The sequence below is a fragment of the Syngnathus leptorhynchus genome, chromosome 17 (assembly GCF_054491065.1).
Source record: "Syngnathus leptorhynchus isolate UIUO chromosome 17, UIUO_Slep, whole genome shotgun sequence".
NCBI classification, from domain to species: domain Eukaryota; kingdom Metazoa; phylum Chordata; class Actinopteri; order Syngnathiformes; family Syngnathidae; genus Syngnathus; species Syngnathus leptorhynchus.
The window spans coordinates 8,551,012-8,570,310 of NC_141211.1; the positions used below are offsets into that span (position 1 = coordinate 8,551,012).

Genomic DNA, 19,299 nt, shown 5'->3' on the forward strand with positions numbered 1-19,299 from the left:
AGAAAAATAAATTGGTCACCGGGTCTCCTCGAAGAAAATGATTATGTCTGGTGTCAGCACCGTACCTAATTTTCTGCACCCGCACAGCAGATTCAAAGAGGCAGCGCTTGTCTGTTTGCTTTAGAGAAATACCTCGTCTGGCTCCATTGTTCTCACATTGTTTCTGCTCTGCACATTTAAAAATATCTCTTCTTTTTATCGTCACTGTTTTCATACCCCCCCCATCATCATGCTATTGTGTAGAAATAAAACCATTTTGGATTTATTTGCATTTGGAGACCAATGTGCAGCCGTCGTTTGACTTTGTTGTGTGAAAGTCGAATGCAGACAATGTCCTGTCTAAAATGTGCGGCTTTGGTGGACCACATCCTTTGGGGAATTTTTGATTGCATGAATGGCCTGCTATAAGGAGATTTAATGAGTAAGAAACTGTCTGGTTTACTGACAAATTGGAAAGTATGTTTGCTGTCAGTGTTTTTCATAAAGAGGATAGATTGACATAAGTGATTTCAAAATATCTTCAGTTCCGGGCGGCCGTGTGCAGACGTCACAATTAGCATGGAGACAAAACTGTAATCACACCGGGGCTGTTGTTCCTGATGCATATTATCTTTTCGCTCGATTGCTGCTCTTGAGCATCTCTCTTGACAATTAAATATGCAATGTGTGCAGATGGTGCTCAGTTGACATGCCCTTTCACACCACCATGCCAAAAGCTGTCCCATACAAGCGTAGTGGAGCACTTTTATGCTTTACCATCGGGACTTTGGATTCACAATCCAGTTAGAAACGTCTGGGAGATTTTCTCCACTCTGCATCACATATTTTGCTTTTTAAATTCTTTTGCCCTGTTTGAGTCTCTGTTCTTTGCTTGCCCGCTTGGATGCTCTCAGTTTAGGCTTGGATCGAGCCGTTTCGGGTTGAAAGGAGCTGCACTCGGCAGGTGCATGAGCGATGCAGGACTCGGGAATCAAAATCGAGACCAATCGGCGCTAATGTTCTCATGGCTAACGATGACTTCGTGGCTAACCCCGACAATACTGCGGTAGGGTAAAACGCCGCATTATGTACGGCACGTAGACAATCGCTGGAAACAGACAGGAAGTGAAGGTGAACACGGAGGACATTCGGCTGTAAACAAGTGAAGGTGTTTGCACCGGGATCAGAGGGAAAAACAACTTGTATTAGACACCATTGTTCCCTGTGGCCAAACACATGGGCGCTTCAACTCTGAGGAAAGACGCCACCACTGACAGACTAAAGTCCAGTTGTGAAGTCATATTTTCTAGTTTAGCTGGTTTGTCTTTGACATCACACGTTTTAGAAGTATATCTATTGGGCTAGCTACAAGGAGTAGCTGCCCACACCTCTGACTCAGTGCCAAGACATGAGCATGTGATTTATGGCACGTCTGCGTAATCAGTTTCTATTCTCTCAAAGTAAATATAAGTGCTTCTATGCTGTGTTGATGCTCCCATAAGTAGTTAGGCATGCCTCTTTATTCAATACTACAAATGAGTGCTCCAAATTCTCTCTTCGACAGGAGGTGTCATTTCTGCCGCGCTTGCCGCTTTGGTTTTCCACCGTAGTCACACGCAATGATGGCGGATCCCAGCATTATTTTAATTGCCAGTGGGACTGTGGCCACTCGAGTCGGAGATGAGTTGTGATGGCTTGTTATGAAAATGAAAGGACATAGCAGTATCGTTTTTGAGAGCAATGGGTATAAACCTTTCCTCGCAAGTCTCTTCCTGCGCCGGTTGTTGTTGTTGTTGTTGTTTCATGGAGATTTCAGCATGCACAACGAAGACTGTCTGCGAGCGACCTTAATAGAGACAGCTGTGAAATGGTTTGGTTTTATTTGAAGACCCCTTGTCACCTGTTAAGCTGCATGTTTTAATGTCAGTGAGGAGAAAGGCTAAGCATGCTTGTACATTGATTGAGGTAGTTCAATGATGTAACGTCAAAGCGCTGTCCTATATTTTACTCCAGGCTGACACCTGTGACTGCGGCTTCCCTTTTAACGGCAGACTGTCAAAGCTGCGTGGCTGGCAGCTACGTCTTAGTTCTGCTTTTTCGTTCCACGCATTTTTATCCATTTCATTTCCTCTCGATATTCCGCACATTTTCTATGACTGGCAAATTGACTAGTCTCTTCACTCCCGGTCTCTAGGACTGCTTGCTTATGATTGATTTGAAAAAAGACTATCCGGTGGAGTGTGATTCAAGAGAGCCAAGCCTTACATTTAAATAAATTCTAATAACAATGCCGTGAGAGGTAAATATACTCTCTGTCCCCTGAGTTTATGTTCCACACAAAAGCACATGTCTATGTGCATGTATATTTGATATCCCACTTCCTGTCTCACTCGATCTATCAATACCTTACTCAGGGACCGTCTATTACGCTCTCAAGCACTTCTTTTCGGATTACCCCGCTTTGTAAATCCAGTCGAACGAACACCTTGCTCTGTTGTTTGATCTAGATTTAGCATGATGATATCCCCCCCCCCCCCCTCTCCAAATGATCCTTATTTTAAATGACACAGCTCACTGCTGGCTAAATGAAACCACGGTGGCTGCCAGGCCCATGAATGTCTCGGGGCGTTTATTAAAAGCACCAGCTTCCCGGTTCTCCACAGCTGCATGAGTCTGAAAGAATAATCAAGGACAAAAGTCCTCAATGAAGAAGAGAGTGCTATATCAGTTTCTTTTGTTCAGCTTGACAATGAGACCTCCCAGATATTTGTCATGTATAGCAGGATAGTTTTAATTAGACCTTGCATATGCCTCGCCATTCCGGCTGCACACGCACACCCGGAGTAACAAAATGAATGCAGTGTTCTTCGACAAACTTGACATCACATTTCAGGCGATATGTCACACGGCAAATAACCAAGCTGTCCCGCACAGAATAGACTTTGCTTGTATTTTTCTGGATAAATGGGATTTCAAATGGATTTTACATAGCCGATTGTAACCAAGAGGCAGTCCGCAATGAGGGAAGACATGCCAAACACAAGCCGGTGCTTTGTCATGCCCCTCTCACAAACAGATTGTCCATAAACTCCCTGTGAGATGAAGGCTCAAACAAGGAGTGTGCTTTCACACTCTGATATGGCCCATGTGCATCGCTAAGTCTGTCAGTCCGATCTTGGTCATTCAAATTGGTTATTTGTTGTACTCAAAATACAACTGTAAGGCTGCAGATGTTTTATTTACAATTTTGGGAACCAGCACACTACTTCCAGTGGCTCTCGACCTAGTTGATCTAATCCGGTACTTTTGCTGCCAGTCCCTAAATTCTCTAGGTGTGTTGCTTGCAACAGCAGTCGGGGTTTAGCGGCAGGGTCACCCCTGACGGAGCTCAAGGCTCTCTCCAAGAACCCGTAGCAGTTTTCATATTTTTGTCGCCAATAGTTCACCTGTGGCCATCAAATCGGAGTCCTTACAATTTGAGCCGCTGCGCTGTACCCACTCGGGTGGCCATGTTTTTTTCCACTTCACAATTGTAATGTGAAGGCCTCCCGCTAGTATGAATTTGTCCAAGTAGTTGCTTGAAGGATACCAGAGTATTTGAGTACGCTATGCCAATCTGGATGGTGGTTGCGGCCTCTTTGTCAAAGTGTTGCCTTTAAGTCCCTGACCTGTCAGCTCTTTTGCGTTCATTTGCGTTCACAGTGGCACTGCTCCAGATGAAAAATGGGCCAAAGCGCAAACAAATGAATGACTGTTTGGTGGTCAAACACAATTGCCAACAGAGTGACCCAGTTACCGGGGTAGTCAAAGCACTTGATTCATGCATGTTCTTTTTGTGTGTTTTCACAACGTATTGTGCTCTTTTTATGGAATCCTCTATATGGAGATAAATTGTGCAAATTGTGAACGCGACTTACTGTTTCCTTGATGAATAATTGCCAGGTCTCTTGTAAACGGAGTACACATTTTTGCGATTCTTATTTGTGCCATCTCCTTGGTTGCTGGTGAAGAGTAATGAGGTTTTCTTGGGGAATAAGGGGCTCTTACAATGCTTACCAATGGCAGGCAGGCAGGCAGGCAGGCAGGCAGGCAGGCAGGCAGGCAGGCAGGCAGGCAGGCAGGCAGGCAGGCAGGCAGGCAGGCAGGCAGGCAGGCAGGCAGGCAGGCAGGCAGGCAGGCAGGCAGGCAGGCAGGCAGGCAGGCAGGCAGGCAGGCAGGCAGGCAGGCAGGCAGGCAGGCAGGCAGGCAGGCAGGCAGGCAGGCAGGCAGGCAGGCAGGCAGGCAGGCAGGCAGGCAGGCAGGCAGGCAGGCAGGCAGGCAGGCAGGCAGGCAGGCAGGCAGGCAGGCAGGCAGGCAGGCAGGCAGGCAGGCAGGCAGGCAGGCAGGCAACTGCTGGCAGGGCAGAGAGAGCCGAGAGCTGTGCTGGAACCTGGCACTGCTAAATCTGATGCTGACTGACGGTAACGAAGACAGCGATGCAGCCAGGGTAGAGGCCTAAGCAGCACAGAAGAGGGCATGGTCTTGAAGGACCTCTTTTCAAACACCCTTCTTGTACCCACAGTGATACCAAAACATTAAAATAGGTTGTGAAACACGAGTTCAATGGATTCTTTGAAAATCGGAGCAACCGCTACCCAGGGATGTGTCCCTCAGTCGTATTTTTGTACACATTTGTTAGTCGTACTATTCGCTTTTAGACATTTAAGCCGAGGACCTTTCAGTGGCTGTTTTTACCATTTATATCTGAAGCAGGAGCTGCATAAGCTGTTCTCCTCCGACAGAGCTCCGCGCAGTCAGGCATTGTTTAATAGCTAGCAAACTGTCCCGATGACAGGCATGTGCATTGGCTCGTTAGTAATGAGCAGCGGAGCTTAGGCGGGAAGGATATGCAAGTGTACAGACGATGTTGCCTCACATTCCAGGAGGACATCGCTGGAATTCCTCAGCCTGCGATGGGGTGTATTTCCCCTTCCACTAAAAAGGAAACAAATCTCATTTTTTGTCAAACATATGTTACATGTCACTTGAGGATAAAAATGATATATGTTGTGAAAGAGACTTAATAGTATATTACCGGATCAACGCAGGGCGCTAAAGAGCTTGGCTGTTTCCTGACATAATGTTGCGGTCCTCATCTGTGACCTTTATCTTCCACACATCATTCACCATTTTACTGCTGACATGTTGGCTCATGCCATTAATTTTTCATCGCAGGCAATGTCATCCACATCATATTTTATCATCTGTATACATTTGTGTCATGTTCTCACGTTGGCCTGCCACAGTTTGTATTTGTTGATTTGCTTGGCCCAGAGATGGGATCCTGCACTTAATTTAATACTGGACAAAAAAAAAATGGCCATGTAGAAGCAATATGCCAGCTGTGGGAAATATCAATGAAGAAAATGAGTGGGACAGTCTTAGCAAAGATAAATACACAGGCATGTAATGCAAAAGAATATTCAAGCATTATAAAGTAATATTGTGATACAAAAGAAAATGTAAACAGTAAAAAAAAAAAAAAATCTGTGTTGTCATCACTCAGTTAACTTGAGCCAAAGTATTTGTTGCTGAAAATTTTCTAAAATGCCTTTATTACTTGATACATGAGTGACAGCTAATGTTTCCCAAAATAACCAAATGGACCAAAGAAATGTTTGCTGTTTGATTTTAAGAATTAGACATCATTATCCTGAGTTGTTCTTTAGCTGTAAAATCAACATGAGTAGATTCACAGCAGGCTGGTAGGTGATGTTTAATTACGGAATTAACAGTGTTTATCATGGACAAACAAATATTCTATTTTTCTTCACAACGGATTTAAACCAGCTCCAACAAATGTGTAACCGTGCCAATTATAATCTATAACCATTTATTCTAAATGCCAGGCACGGTGTTTAAAAAAAAAAAAAAAAAAGGAATCTCTCGGCACTGTAGGACTTCAATGCAGCCATTTTAATTGCAGCAAATTCATAAATGAAGTAATTATGCCACATTATCCATTCCAAGTAACATGATTTGAAAGTTGAAATTAGATATCCTTTGACTTGCCAGCACATTTTCATCATCTTACATTCTCCGCTCAAAACTGTGCACGTCAACATTTTTTTTGTGTGAATGTTGTAAGGCCGGCCGTTTGGACTCATTTATGGCGAAACAGTCTGTGCTACATGGTGGAGAGCTCATTGCTTTTAGTGAGATGATCAAATTTAATTGACTGTGATTGACATCAGGCACTACCACATCGACGAGTAATATATTCCATTCATTCATTCAATCAATCTTTTTTTTTTTTTTTTTACATTGACACTGCAGGTGTGCCACAGCTGTGGTAGCATCTTTGCCTACAAAATAGACCAAAACGGATTACAATATTGCTGGTGCTACAGTAATGTGCGGCAAATGCAATTTTTGTTCTCCCGAAGACTTGTTAGCAGCAAATGTCTTGTAATTTGCTCCACTTGACAAACAAACCCACAAAGAGCCTCATTTTTGTGTTCCTCCAGAAAAGTAGAGGATAATAGGAAATAATCCAACTGACTCAATGCATACGCAAGTCAAGTCTAGCTTGTAAAAAGCTATTTTGCAACTTAATTTTCTTTGTGTTATCAGACAATATTGAAACGTGTTGACAGATTCATTTCCTGACTGCGACCGCCCAACGCCATCTCGTGATTTCTAATTGATTGCTACATGCAGCAATTTTACTGCGCCAGACAATTTTATAGCACTTTTAATTAGTCCAACTTTGACCTTATGAGCTCTTTGCATTTATATTGGTCCAAATTATGTTCACCTTCTGCGCTCATTATTATTATTTTTTAAATTGATGTAACCTAATCCACATATGCACTACATGGAGTTTGATTAGCTTCTGTGAATATGACAGTTTAGTTAGTTAGTCGGGTCATACAGAGCATAAAAACATCTGTAGGCGTTGAGGAAGAAAAAACGTCATATTGGACTAGTTAATTTCTCCTGGGCTATGAAATAGATGTGTGTACGGTAATAAAACTTTAATTTTCAACCAGCCCAGCCAGTTTATTTCCAGGCAGACGTCCTGGAATGGTTGACAGTCATCACATATTAAGAGTCTTCCCTGATAGCAATTAGTTGACATTCACGGAAAATGTTGCAAAGATGGCTGATCTTTTGTTCCGTTGTCAGGTTGAATGTGATCTTGTGCATTTTGTGGAAATAAATGTGTCTTTCTTCACTCCTTTATCTACGGTTCTCAACTCATTCACTGCCGTTGACGGCTATAGACGTCAGAAATCCATTTGACCTGGGCTGGCAGTGAATGAGTTAAGGTATTGGAGTCTTTATCTACTTTATTTTGAAAACTGTAGCAGTCTTTTAATATCCCTACATTAATTGGAATTCACATCTCTTTCTCTTCTGCTGCTGGTGTGTGTGTGTGTGTGTGTGTGTGTGTGTGTGTGTGTGTGTGTGTGTGTGTGTGTGTGTGTGTGCATGTGCATGTGTGTTTGACTGGTGGATATTAGTAGAGATGTATTTTCATTCTGAAAGTGGCAAGTGATGGACAGACTCACCCGGACAATGGCACCTTTCCCCGCCCTTCAATCTTTTTGTCTGCCGCACCTGTCTTTTAGATATCTTTCAACCTTTACTCTGTATTTTTCTCTCCCTATACCCAAGTCCTCTCCTCCCTGGATTGCAGCTGTCCGATAAATCTGATGCTAAATTTAGAGACACATTTCTGGGACTAAAATGAAAAAAGACCAGGCCACCGGCCGCTATAATCCATATTTATCATCTTTTATTTAGCCCTCTGAAAAACGTGAGGTCGTGCGAGACTTTCCCGTTTCCCCTTTGTCTCTTTTACTGGCATAACTATTCCCATTCTCAGTTCTATTATCCATTAAATGTCAGTGGCCACATTCTTTTCTCTGAAGACTGAATTTAAACAGGCAGTCGCTGCTATCATTTCAGTTCATCTGAGTTGTGCTTTATGAGATTAGAACATCTTGGCCATTTGAAGCGCGGCCACTGTGGAGAGCCTTCAGCCGCAACTTTCTCTGGCTCTCGAGTAGCGATGTGGCACGTCCTCAGATGTAGTACCTAAACACGGATGCACAAAAATGTTCTGAAGCACCATTATGCTCCGTGATGTGTATTTTTACCTTACTGTCCGTGAAAGAATACATATATTGAGCTTTCCGTATGGCTCATTATTTGCGACTGCTGTGGTAGGTGGATGGATATTGCACAAGAGATTGCGGGGCTCATGTTTATTCTGATATTAGTGTTCAATTGACTCTGAAAACCCGTCTTCGCTCGGTAGGAATATTTGATACTTGAAAGAACTATTGGCTCCAACTATTCCCCACATAGTTGGACTGTACATTGCTCATCGTCATGTGCTCATAACAATACGTGCTTGGGAGAGCAGATGATGTATGAAGATACGTCAGGTGTAAACCATGACGACTTGCAGGGATTTATAATTCCGATGCAGTGTCTTTTTGGGATAGATCAATTCGCCGAACATTGCTCGCTTGCTTTGCTGTCGCCAACAGAAAGGTAATGGCTCGGACAGAATACTAGTCTTTGTCCTTCTCTTTTTACTCTGTCTCTTGTCTTCTTATCAGCCTGTTGCCAGTAATATTGCCCATTTATCCTCTCCAGCCTCTCATTTGCCTCTTGCAATGTTGAATATGAAGGCTGGAATAGTGAAGTGGCATCCTGCAGTGCCCCCTCCACTGCTGCACTGCACATTGCTCAGAGATGGCGGGTAATTAGTTAGCTCGCTGCATGGATTCACAGTGCTGCTATCTGCTGTGTGGTCAGTCCTTCTGATATTCAAACCACCCTGCCTAAAAGCACTGAAAAGCCTTTGTGCTGAATACAAGGCAATTTTGTTTATCTGCATTCTGCATCGACAGCTCATATTCAAGAGTTGGCTACACTCGAGGAGAAAAATCTTTCATGCTTCTCACTTGATTGGAGTCTCCCTGTTGAATCAAACATTAAAGGACGAGAACGGGAGCGCTCAACTTGTGCTGCTCATTGTTCAAATCAACCAGTTGTTTCATTCTCATTGTTCAGAGGCAAAAATGTTGAGCTTTGTTTTCCTAAGGAAAAAGAATCGGTCTGCTTTCATGGACAAATTGGACAATAATTACTGTCAATCTTAATATCTGAGCAATTGGACAATTTCACACCAATAAAGAGATCCAAAAGATGAATCAATTATAAAAAATAATTTGCGATGAATTTGATAATCAATTTGTTCTCTCCCTTCCCATATTTTATGCTATTTTTTGTTGACCAGTATTTTCTTCAAAACATTTATTTAGCTTAGGATTTCTGTTTGGAACTAAGAGGCTGCTTGTCTTTTTTTCTTTTTTTTTTTTTTTTTCCTAATTGGACAAGTGGCAATGAATGCCTTCTCATTCATAGCACCATTCAGCGACGTGTAGCTCTTGCGGTCGTGAAAACTGCATTGAAAACTCGCCTTGTACTTGACGTTTGGCATTTCCCGGTCGTTGATCGATGAGCTTTCTGCTGGCTCCTTCTCTCTGTCACGAAGGACTCTGAAAAGATTGCAGAGTTAGTGCCTACTTTTCCCTGAAGATACATCATGAATCCCCATGGGATTTATGCAAATCAGGTAACTGAGAAGGATTTAAAACAGGGCACTGAATTAGTGCGCGCAGCAAGAGTTAGTGTGTTAACACGTATGATTCAATGCCTCATCATAATCCATTTAGTTGAAAACACATAATCGACATCAACTTCATTGACTCTTTTGAAGTCATGTTATTTCATGAGGCTATTTCATGTCAACATAGGCTGCTCTGTTAATGTTTCGGGTCAATTTACGGATCGATATGAAAGGGAAACATAGGTAAGCAGTACCAATGCGTTCAATCGAACTTTAGTCAGTTCTGATCATTTTATAGGAGATCGTTTGATAGTTTTTATGCGCCTTTTACTCCGGTGCGCCCTATATATGAAATCATTTCTAAAATAAAAAATTCAACGAGGGTACGCCTCATAATCCAGTGCGCCTTTTGGTGCAAAAAATACGGTACACATTTGTTGTGCAATTATAAAATTTGAATGAATGATCACAGCTAAACTGAATCATTGACACCAGCGTAGTTGTTTGATCACCCATAAAGTATGATCTGTAATACCCTGTACTATGAATTCTGCATTGTATTATATGCCAGGTCCAAAAACAATTTTATAAATACAAACCTGGGCAATATAGGCGCTCATTCTGTAACCACCACTCGTAAGGTCTTTAATCAGAAATTACAATACAGACCTTTGCTTCCATTGTGATGAAATGCATTTGGCGTTGCAGAACATGTTGTACAAAATGAAACACTTCTGGGGACCCTAATGTTAACATTTTTTCAATTCCTCTCTTTCCGTAAATGTTGTATTGGGTCACTCGATGTCGTGCGCTCAGTGTGTCTGTGTGTGTCTGTGTGTGTCTGTGTGTGTTTGAATTCATACTCGTAAATATAAGGGTTTTACTGTTCTTGCCATCAAAAATAATCCCCGAGTTTACGGGCAGGAACTTCCCAGTGAAGACCAATAAACATCAACTTTAACCGGCACAATGGACAAAAGGACAGGAAGTTGTCATCGTCTTGTCTTTTTGTGCAATATTGTTTCCCTAACGTGGGAAGAGGGAGGCAGCTGCAAAAGCAAAAAGGATTTCTTTTGGGCTCCGGTGTGGAGCTCGGGGCCTTGAGGATGAAACACAGGGAAGTAAATGCCAGCACCCCGCAGCGCAGCAGGGATGAAGCCCTTTTGACTCGGTTGCCATGTTACTGGCCTTTGGTCACAGGTATCCTCTCCCTCAGGCTTACAAATGGAGACGAGGCAGGACCCCAAAAGAAAAAGGGCCACTTTGAACCAATACAAAACGAGAAAGAGGTCAAGTCCCAAGGTCTGTGGATGAGGATTTGGGTCTTCTACCTGGTGTTCCATCTGGGCTCTGAAGTGATAACAATATTCCAGCAATTGAAACCACCTACCGTTTGCTCATCCCACCCCACAAGTGTGTTTCTGCTGGAAGCCACTAAATGTTCACAGCTTTGAAGCATTTGGTAATGAAGATAAGCTTTTTTCAGTCAAAGGAAAAAAAACAACAACAAAATAAACGACGGTATTGTTCATTGTGTTTTAACTTAAAATACATTAATAATGGAGTGTGATGTTTGAAAGGATGCACTCACATCTGGGAGTTGTATACAGAAATGAAGATGAATCTGCAGGAAGCTAGAGTAGGCGCACAGGAATAGTTCTTGCTGATTTATGAAGCCGCAAACATTTGAAAACCGTGACAAGGGTTGGTCGGAAGCAGAGGCGAGCATTTGTGTCTCTGTGTGTCTCTGTGTGTCTCTGTGTGTGTGTGTGCGTGTGTGTGTGTCAATACAGAAATAAATTGACATTGTGATTAGTTTAACAGATATCACCATGTAAATCCTGATTTTATGGGAATGGGATTTTTTTTTTGCCTGGAGGGTAATGAAATTGACAATCTGGGAGAGATTGAATCAGTTGTCACGGTTACCCAACGCTTACGTTTTCATGACATTGACCCGCACGCTCTGGGGACTCAGTCGACATCGTGCTAACTTTGTGCAAGCCTCCCGCCTGGATGAAGCCCATCCATTTCTCTTATCATTACAATAGCACAAATTATGTGATTAATATTGTACCAAGGCAAACTATAGTGATACTGTTTTGAAAGCACATTTCAAATAGTCATGGCAGAACAAAGACAGTTGCAGGCTCATTATCTGGTTTTAAACGTCATCGTGTATTTCTAATGAATGTAATTTGTTTGTTATTGTCAAGTCTATTAAAACGCTTTGTTTTTCCTACATGTAGGCGTGTTTATGCCGATGAACTGCATTTATAGCATCGGACTAGTAAATGGACTCGGTTGTTATCACCAAATGGAAATTGTAGTTGTCGTTAAAGCAATTTAATCATTTGATTCAATTGTTTTATGTGAACATATTGCAATTATGACATCACCATTACACTTACGATCTGGTGTAAAGTTAATTAACATTCTGTGTGTGGATTCATTTTCAGATAGTTCTTTGCAGGTGTTAATGTCATTTACTGCCTCATCACTAGTCGTGTTAAGAATTTTTTTTTCATTCTTTTCTGGAATTTAATTCTTTCAAAGGTCACCAAAAACTGAAACATGTTCCTCATTTTATCGAATTGCTATCTTAAATGGTAACTTATTATTTTCAGCAGTAATGTAATATTTTGTCTATTCAGGATATATCTGATTATGTTAGGAGGGAATATTTCTCGGGTCACACGAATACATTCACTTTAGGTAGTTTAGATTCTCCTCCAATGGTGAAATTTTATATGGAGTTCTTTTTTTTTTTTTTTTTTAAATATTGACTTTTTGAATGTCAAGCAGCAGGGGAGCAAGTTGAGCTTTGGAAATGTTTAACCTGTAAATAGTTTATTTACCCCTGTGCCAGAAACCACAGAAAGAACAAATGTTGAAGATATGAATATTAACATGAACAGAACAAATTGACTGTTTGCTTTCAGGTACTCCACCCTGAGACCAGAAATGCATGCTTCTCACACGTTTGTAAATAATGTGCTAAAGAGCCAAATCAAATCAAAGAGTGGTTCCTTTGAGATGTTCCTGGAGAAACGCACAAAAAAGGTGCAATTAGGATAATGGATTTATTGAGAAAAATGAAGTGAAATTCATTAAAATACTACATATTGTTTAAAAGACGTTTATTGGAACGTTTTTGTAAAGTGCAGAGCCTTTGAGACTTCCCCAATTTACCAAAGATAATCTGAGATATTCGATTCAATTTAATATTTATTGTATGAAGTTGATTTTATGCTGTTATAAGTGCATATTTGGCAAATCCCAGACTGAATGAACTGAAAGCAGACAATGTACATGCAAACAGCAAAAATAACTTGCTGACAGGGTGGACACATTTTTGCTTAATGCTAGCATTTTCTGAACACATGCTGGTCCTTAGGAACATAATTCACTTAGCAAGCTGAGCTGTGAACACATTTCTGCAATTTCTGAAAGGTTTTTATGTCAAATGATTTTGCTATGACATAGTGGACAATTGGCTTGCCAACATCAAATGACATGAATAATATGATTAGAACTTGAGTGTAAATATTTACGCCACCGTTGGAGCCTCTAATTAAAGACAAAATGTTGGTAATGTCACTCAAACTATGAGAGGTTTAATAAACGGGCATTTACCCCAAAAATGACAGGGTGGACTGGAATTTTAGGGACACATGCAATACTTGTTTGCATTTTGCACAAAAGCCACATTATAGTATTAGTAACAAATTAGCTTCTGTTTCAACTGAAGCTCCAAGCATCAGTCCTCATAACTAAATGATTAGTATTTTTGGCTGTAATTTCAGGTGGAAATAAAATATGAGCGCTACCAGATATGAAGAATTAGCATAATTACTGTATGCTGGAAATACGGCAAATAGGATAGCTTGATTCTTATTTTTATTTATTTTTTCCCCACTCACCATATGTATAATAGAAATACGTTGCTTCCTGTAGCAAATTCTAGTTCTTCCACTTAAGAGGCCATTCCAAGCTATGTATTTGCAGTCTGTCAATAAAAACATAGGTTGCCTTGTTCATTTAGGGGTCAAAGCAAGCAAGAATATTAGCCTCACCCTAACCATGAGTGTGTTTACATCTCTAACCTTTAACCTGCCCCTTTGCCCTCTAAACTAATGAATAAAAGAAAAGAAAAAAAACAACAACAGCTTTTTTGTTTTGTGTATTCATGCGGCATAGCTTTGATTATTCATGTGATGTGTGTACACTTGTGTGGACAAGTGTGGGTTTTGCTTATGTATAAATGCCTCTTGGAAGGAATTAGATGCACAGCAGAGGTGGGAGAGTGATTTTTTTTTTTTTTTTAGGTCAGTTTGAGAGAATAATGCTGACTGCTGATACAGGCCTTTGAGCCCTAACCTGCTGGAAGTGTAAAATTCACACACGCTCGGCATTTCTTTTGGTAATGCTTTAGTCACTGAATTCCTTTTTTTTTTTTCCTTCCCCCCACCTATATCAAATGTAATGTCGGCATGGCTCTGAGGATGCTGGCTCCAGCTACTATTTCTCATGCTGTTTTATTGCACCGCAGTAGTCCAAATTTTGTTTTGCCTGCAATTTTATAGCCAAACCTACACTGCCGTAACCTTGATTTTCACTCATCAATGGCATAGAGTTTTCTTTGTTGAAAGTTTAACAACCGCCGGTACATCCGCGCTTCGCATTTTATCTCATATTATTCTTAGGACTAAGCTTGGCTTCTCTGGGCGTATTTTATTGCTCTGCTGTACATGTAGGAATTATCACCAAGGCTGAGTGTTCTGAATTTCCTGGGTTGGGGAGAAAAAAGATGGAGGGTGTGCGAGAACAGCGACAAGGGTGAAAGGTAGAGGGGGGGGGGGGTCGTGTGTTGTTGGCAACCACAAGCTGCATCCAAGCAGTCTAGAGAGACAGGCATGCTTTGTCTCCAGCGTCATTTTGCCGCTTAAACAAACAGGTGTGATGCAAGAACCTCTCAAACAAACACTCCGCCGCTCTTTGAATGGGAGACAAGTGTGAGGGGAGACAGAGGAATTCATGGTGAAGCCAAGACAAAAAGAGGATATATTATTTCTAAGTGTTGTATTTATATATATGTTTTTATTTCCCACATAGTCTGTTTGGAAAATACATAGATCGGCCCTTGTTTTTTTGGGTTTTTTTTCCTACCTTGAGTAAAATGGCTGTTTTCTCTCCTGTTCACTCTGGTGTTGACAGCTTTTCACCTTCTCTAGCGCTTCATCACACCTCCTCCCACCCTCTCTCTTTGGACTAAGTAATGGGGGCCCACGGCACGTCTGCAGTCGACAGGCCTGTATGGCGCTGCACCGCAGTTATCCACGGAGCATTCACTCGCATCTGCGTCTTGCTCGGCAGCCCTTACCGCTTAGCAAAGGGTTCTAATCCCCGACTATTTGAACCCTTGCGCGTCAAAGGCACTGACTCATTTATATTATGTAATGGGCTTACTTTCCACTTACGCTCACTAGTCCTCTGCTTGCTTGCTTGCTGCTGGCTTACTTTTCATTTCAAAATATAAATATAGAGTAGCTATGCTAAAAACAATCATTCATCTTGTGAAGCTGGTTGTCCTCTAATTTTGGCAAAAAATCTCAAACTGATAGCTTTTTTTTTTCCATACTGTGATTTTAACAAATTATGGTAATTTGTATGGCATATGCTTCAGAGACATTTAAAGTTCCTGTTCATCAAACAGCTGGAAAGACGTAAAACAATGTGCTCCTTAAATAAAAATTGAAAGTCCAAGAATGCCTGTGGTGGCGAACCTGGATTGTCATTGTTGATTTATGCAGACTGTATACAGTAAATAAGGAGCAATGACAATATACTGCAGCTCTTAATGTACCCGGTGTCAGTTCAACCATTCAATTATAATTATCATTACACAACGTCCTCATTTGATGTATCATAGACTCAATATTTGAACATCACTCATCCCGACCGTGCTGCAGAAAAAACCCAAAACAAAAATCAAAGCACCATTGGAGATGTAATGAAGTCATGCGGCAATGGAGGTGTGCTAAGACAGAAGTCCCGGTTTCTGTAAATGCTATGCTCTTAGACTGCAGGTCATTTTGGTGTTGCTCTAAAATATAATGAGACGTCAGTGAGCGCTGGTGGGACAAGAGAAAGAAGTCGTGCAGTAGAGCAGAGGGCTGATTTATGGCCGGGATAAATGAGGCAGTGGGTGTCTGCCTGGGTAATATCGGCGGGTTGTGCACACCTCACTTTCACTCAGCTGTAGTTTATACGCTGATATGTGATGGGGATAAATGTCAGCTTGGCTTACCTTAGAAGATCTGATGTGACTTTTAGCTCCTCTCAAACATTGTGGCATTTATGCAAAGGGGGGGGGGGGGGGATATTCACGTCATGACCGATGTAACAATGCATGTGAGCGCTGTGGCACAACAAGCTTACAAGTGAACACATAAATCCCGTTATTTTTAATAGAGGCAATGTGGAGTATTTTGACCTTCAAATAAAAGCTTTGGATTTTGATAATAACATCCATGTTAGTGTTGTGGGGAAGCTCTCGTTTTATGCAACTGCATTATTCATGAACATTATTGGTAGAATCTTCTGACTTCAAGGTAGTTCAACTACAAATGAATGTTAGTTTTGTGGACATCCGTTAGTGTTTAATGTGTTCGACTCTAGAGGGGATTTCTTTGAAGGCTGCAGTTTGATTATATGCATAATGTGTGACGCAGGTCCCGGAACTTTTCCGACGGACCTTGTGGGAACTTCTCTTCAATATCATCTTAACCACTCTCTGAATCATTGAAATTGTAAGTCAGTGAATAGAGTCTGCTTGTATCTACTTCCAGGATGCAAGAGTTGCTTTTTAAAGGTATACATAATTCTCCCATTGAAAAATGCTCGAGTCCCTCAAAAGTTTCTTCCCCCGCCCTTGTACATTCCCTGGCGGCTTTTTTTAACCAGGTGTTCACGCAATGCGGTGCATTTGCCAGTATGCAAATCTATCAACAAACAACCTGGATACCTTTTATCTTGAGTAACGTTGACCTAAAACGGTATACAGACTGTTCTGTCACTGTCATAAACATGAGGGCTTATTTGTTTTTAGTATGGAGGACATTCATTTTGTAATCCTCTCCTCTTGGGGTGTTTGGTGCGGTAACACGCAAATGCAAAACGGTGAGTGCCAAACAAGGCAGATGACCTGGTTGGTTTGCTTTCCTTGCAGTTCTGCGCGCTAATTTCTCTTCCATGGCCTCCCTCATGCATCTTGGTAATGAGAAAATGCGATGTTGTCTTTGTTTACTGAGCCAGCCTGTCTCGCTGCAGCTCTTCACATTGTTTGCATATAAACAGGAGCAAAATGACTTGCTCACTTGGAGTGCTTTCTGCTCATTTCACCAGCACACGCCATGTCAGGAAAGCATGGCTTTTGTGTACGACATGCATACAGTAGATTATTAATTGCTATAATCAGGCCAAATGCAAAAATCGAGATGATCCCTGCAGTATAGTGTCTGACCTCTGAGATAACTGCCTGTGTTTGCTTCTTCTTCCCCCCACCCCCCCCACCCATCTTGATTGTCAGCAATAATGAAATCCCCTCAAATTGCACACTAAACACCCTCGCTACCTGTCGTCTTAAAGGCGAAATGTATTTGAGTCCGAGGCTTGACGGTATTTTCAAGTCAATCTTTATTTTTGAAATTGTTTTTCTCTCCCTATTGATCTTTTATAAATATGTCAAGCACAAATTGAGAGTCATCTCATGCTAGATATACTGCCAAGATAAACACTGGGAGCAGGAGCAGCCTTTTTGAGGAAATTGCTGACTTAAGATTTAGGTTTTTAATATTTTTGCAACTTTGCGTGCCTTATTATGAATAAAGTTGGCCGGATATTTGCCTGTCAAGATATCATTGATTAAAAAATGCTGCAGTATATTTATGCATCCGTTTATTAGGTTAAAAATGAAAAAAGTCTCTTTTCTTCAAATGAGCTGAACTAATGCATGCTTAGCCCCTCCCCTGACATACAAAGCGAGTCTCTGTCAAGATATCAACTTTCTTGACACGAAATGACTGAATAGATAATCCTGATCATGTTTAGGGGGGAGTACCGTCGGTGCATGGTCAGTGTGAGAATCCATTTACATCTCATTTAGTTTGATAAACTATATTGATACTATGTACAAGGATATCAATAACATATTGTAACACAGATTTTTTATTTTTTTTTGTCCAGACAAAAAGTCGAACGAGGCGGTAAATGGCACTCAAAAGGTTCATCGCACCGATTTTCAATGAGACAACCATCATTCACAAATCTCTGCATGCAGGCACGATTACTTCTTGGCCTCCCGCTTGTACTTAAATAAAGCTTGTGTTTTATGTTAAAAGCAACATTGCTAAAAGTCCTCTGTTTGCTCTATAGTCCAAATTAGCTGCAGAGGTTCCTGATATTATTTGCTCGCTCCAAGTTAGCAGTAAACTCAGCAATTACTGCTTCAGTAGCTCTTTTAGTAACTTTAAGCCAGGGTCAGTGTTTTCACACCTCTCTTTTATCAAGGATGCAAGCTGCCATTATAGAGTAGTCTCTTTTTTTCTCCTGCCGAGTCTTTTTCCGTTTCATTAGTTGATTCGTTTCTATGACAGATGCTTTCGTGCGTGGGGTGGAGAACCAGCAGTGCAGCTGAACACCACCTGTGGTGTGACTTTGTTATTTGAAGCCGTGCTCTAGAGTTCCCTTTCTGCCCTTCTCATCAGCACTCACTGCTGACCCTTGCTGGTTGTGTCCTCACATTGGTTCAATTAAAAAGAAGCCACTTGAAGTCACTCTTTCTTTTTTTTTTTTTTTGTGCTCAGGAGTCCGAGAGCCACAATGTTTTTCAGCATTTCGAGACTTTCTCTTTCTTAACAGCTTCAACGACATAGTCCAAGTTTGAACATTGCGTGCCGGCTGGCAGCTGCGTTCCGCTCGGTGTGGAAGACGAGCAAGTGAAGCCGCTCTGCCACAAAGACGTAGTTGTTCCTTTGCCGCCAGGTGAGCTGCTAATGGAATGCCTGTATCCCCATAGGGGGCTGATGAATCCGTGCCCTACATGTATTTCCGAATGATGGAGTAGCAGAGCTGGGGTATGGCGTGAGCGACATTACTGCAGCAATAGCGAGCATTTGCCCCATCAACTGCCGCCCTGTAATCTCGCTGCTTCAAGGCTCCTCATTGTCCTTGCCCGCATAACCTCAAAGTCACTTAACTTCATGAGTCATCCCATTCTGCCTCTTGATGGAATTCCTGCCGTATGTTATCTTTTTCCACTTCCCGTGCTTTCACTGTTTATTTACACACAAGCGGGGCACCAAGACTGCACCTAGATAAGAGTCATTTTTTTAGGACATAGTGTTTGCATTTTTAGCGAGTCCAGGAAATGCATTTTTGTCGTCACTTTTGGCAGGCTTTGAACAATATTGGGCAGTCAGCATTTTACTAGTCAGCGCTTAACTTTTAGATGATTTTTTGATGACTATAAATATTGACTCGAAGCTTTTAACTTGAAAAACATCAAGGTCACCGGAGGCCACTGCTCTTTTTGCTTCAAATGTATCCTCAAAATTTCTAAGCTGCAATTTGTTTCTTGCTCCTCCTGTCCAACCTCAATTGTTAAACACGTTTTTGAAAGAAAGAAAGAA

At 41.6% G+C, this 19,299-nt stretch overlaps 1 protein-coding gene across 16 annotated transcripts in view; it reads left to right on the plus strand.

Annotated features, from left to right (window-relative positions):
- LOC147043623 (RNA-binding protein Musashi homolog 2) overlaps positions 1-19,299 on the plus strand; it is a 160,488-nt gene that overhangs the window by 10,518 nt on the left and 130,671 nt on the right. The gene's annotated exons all lie outside the window — the stretch shown is intronic.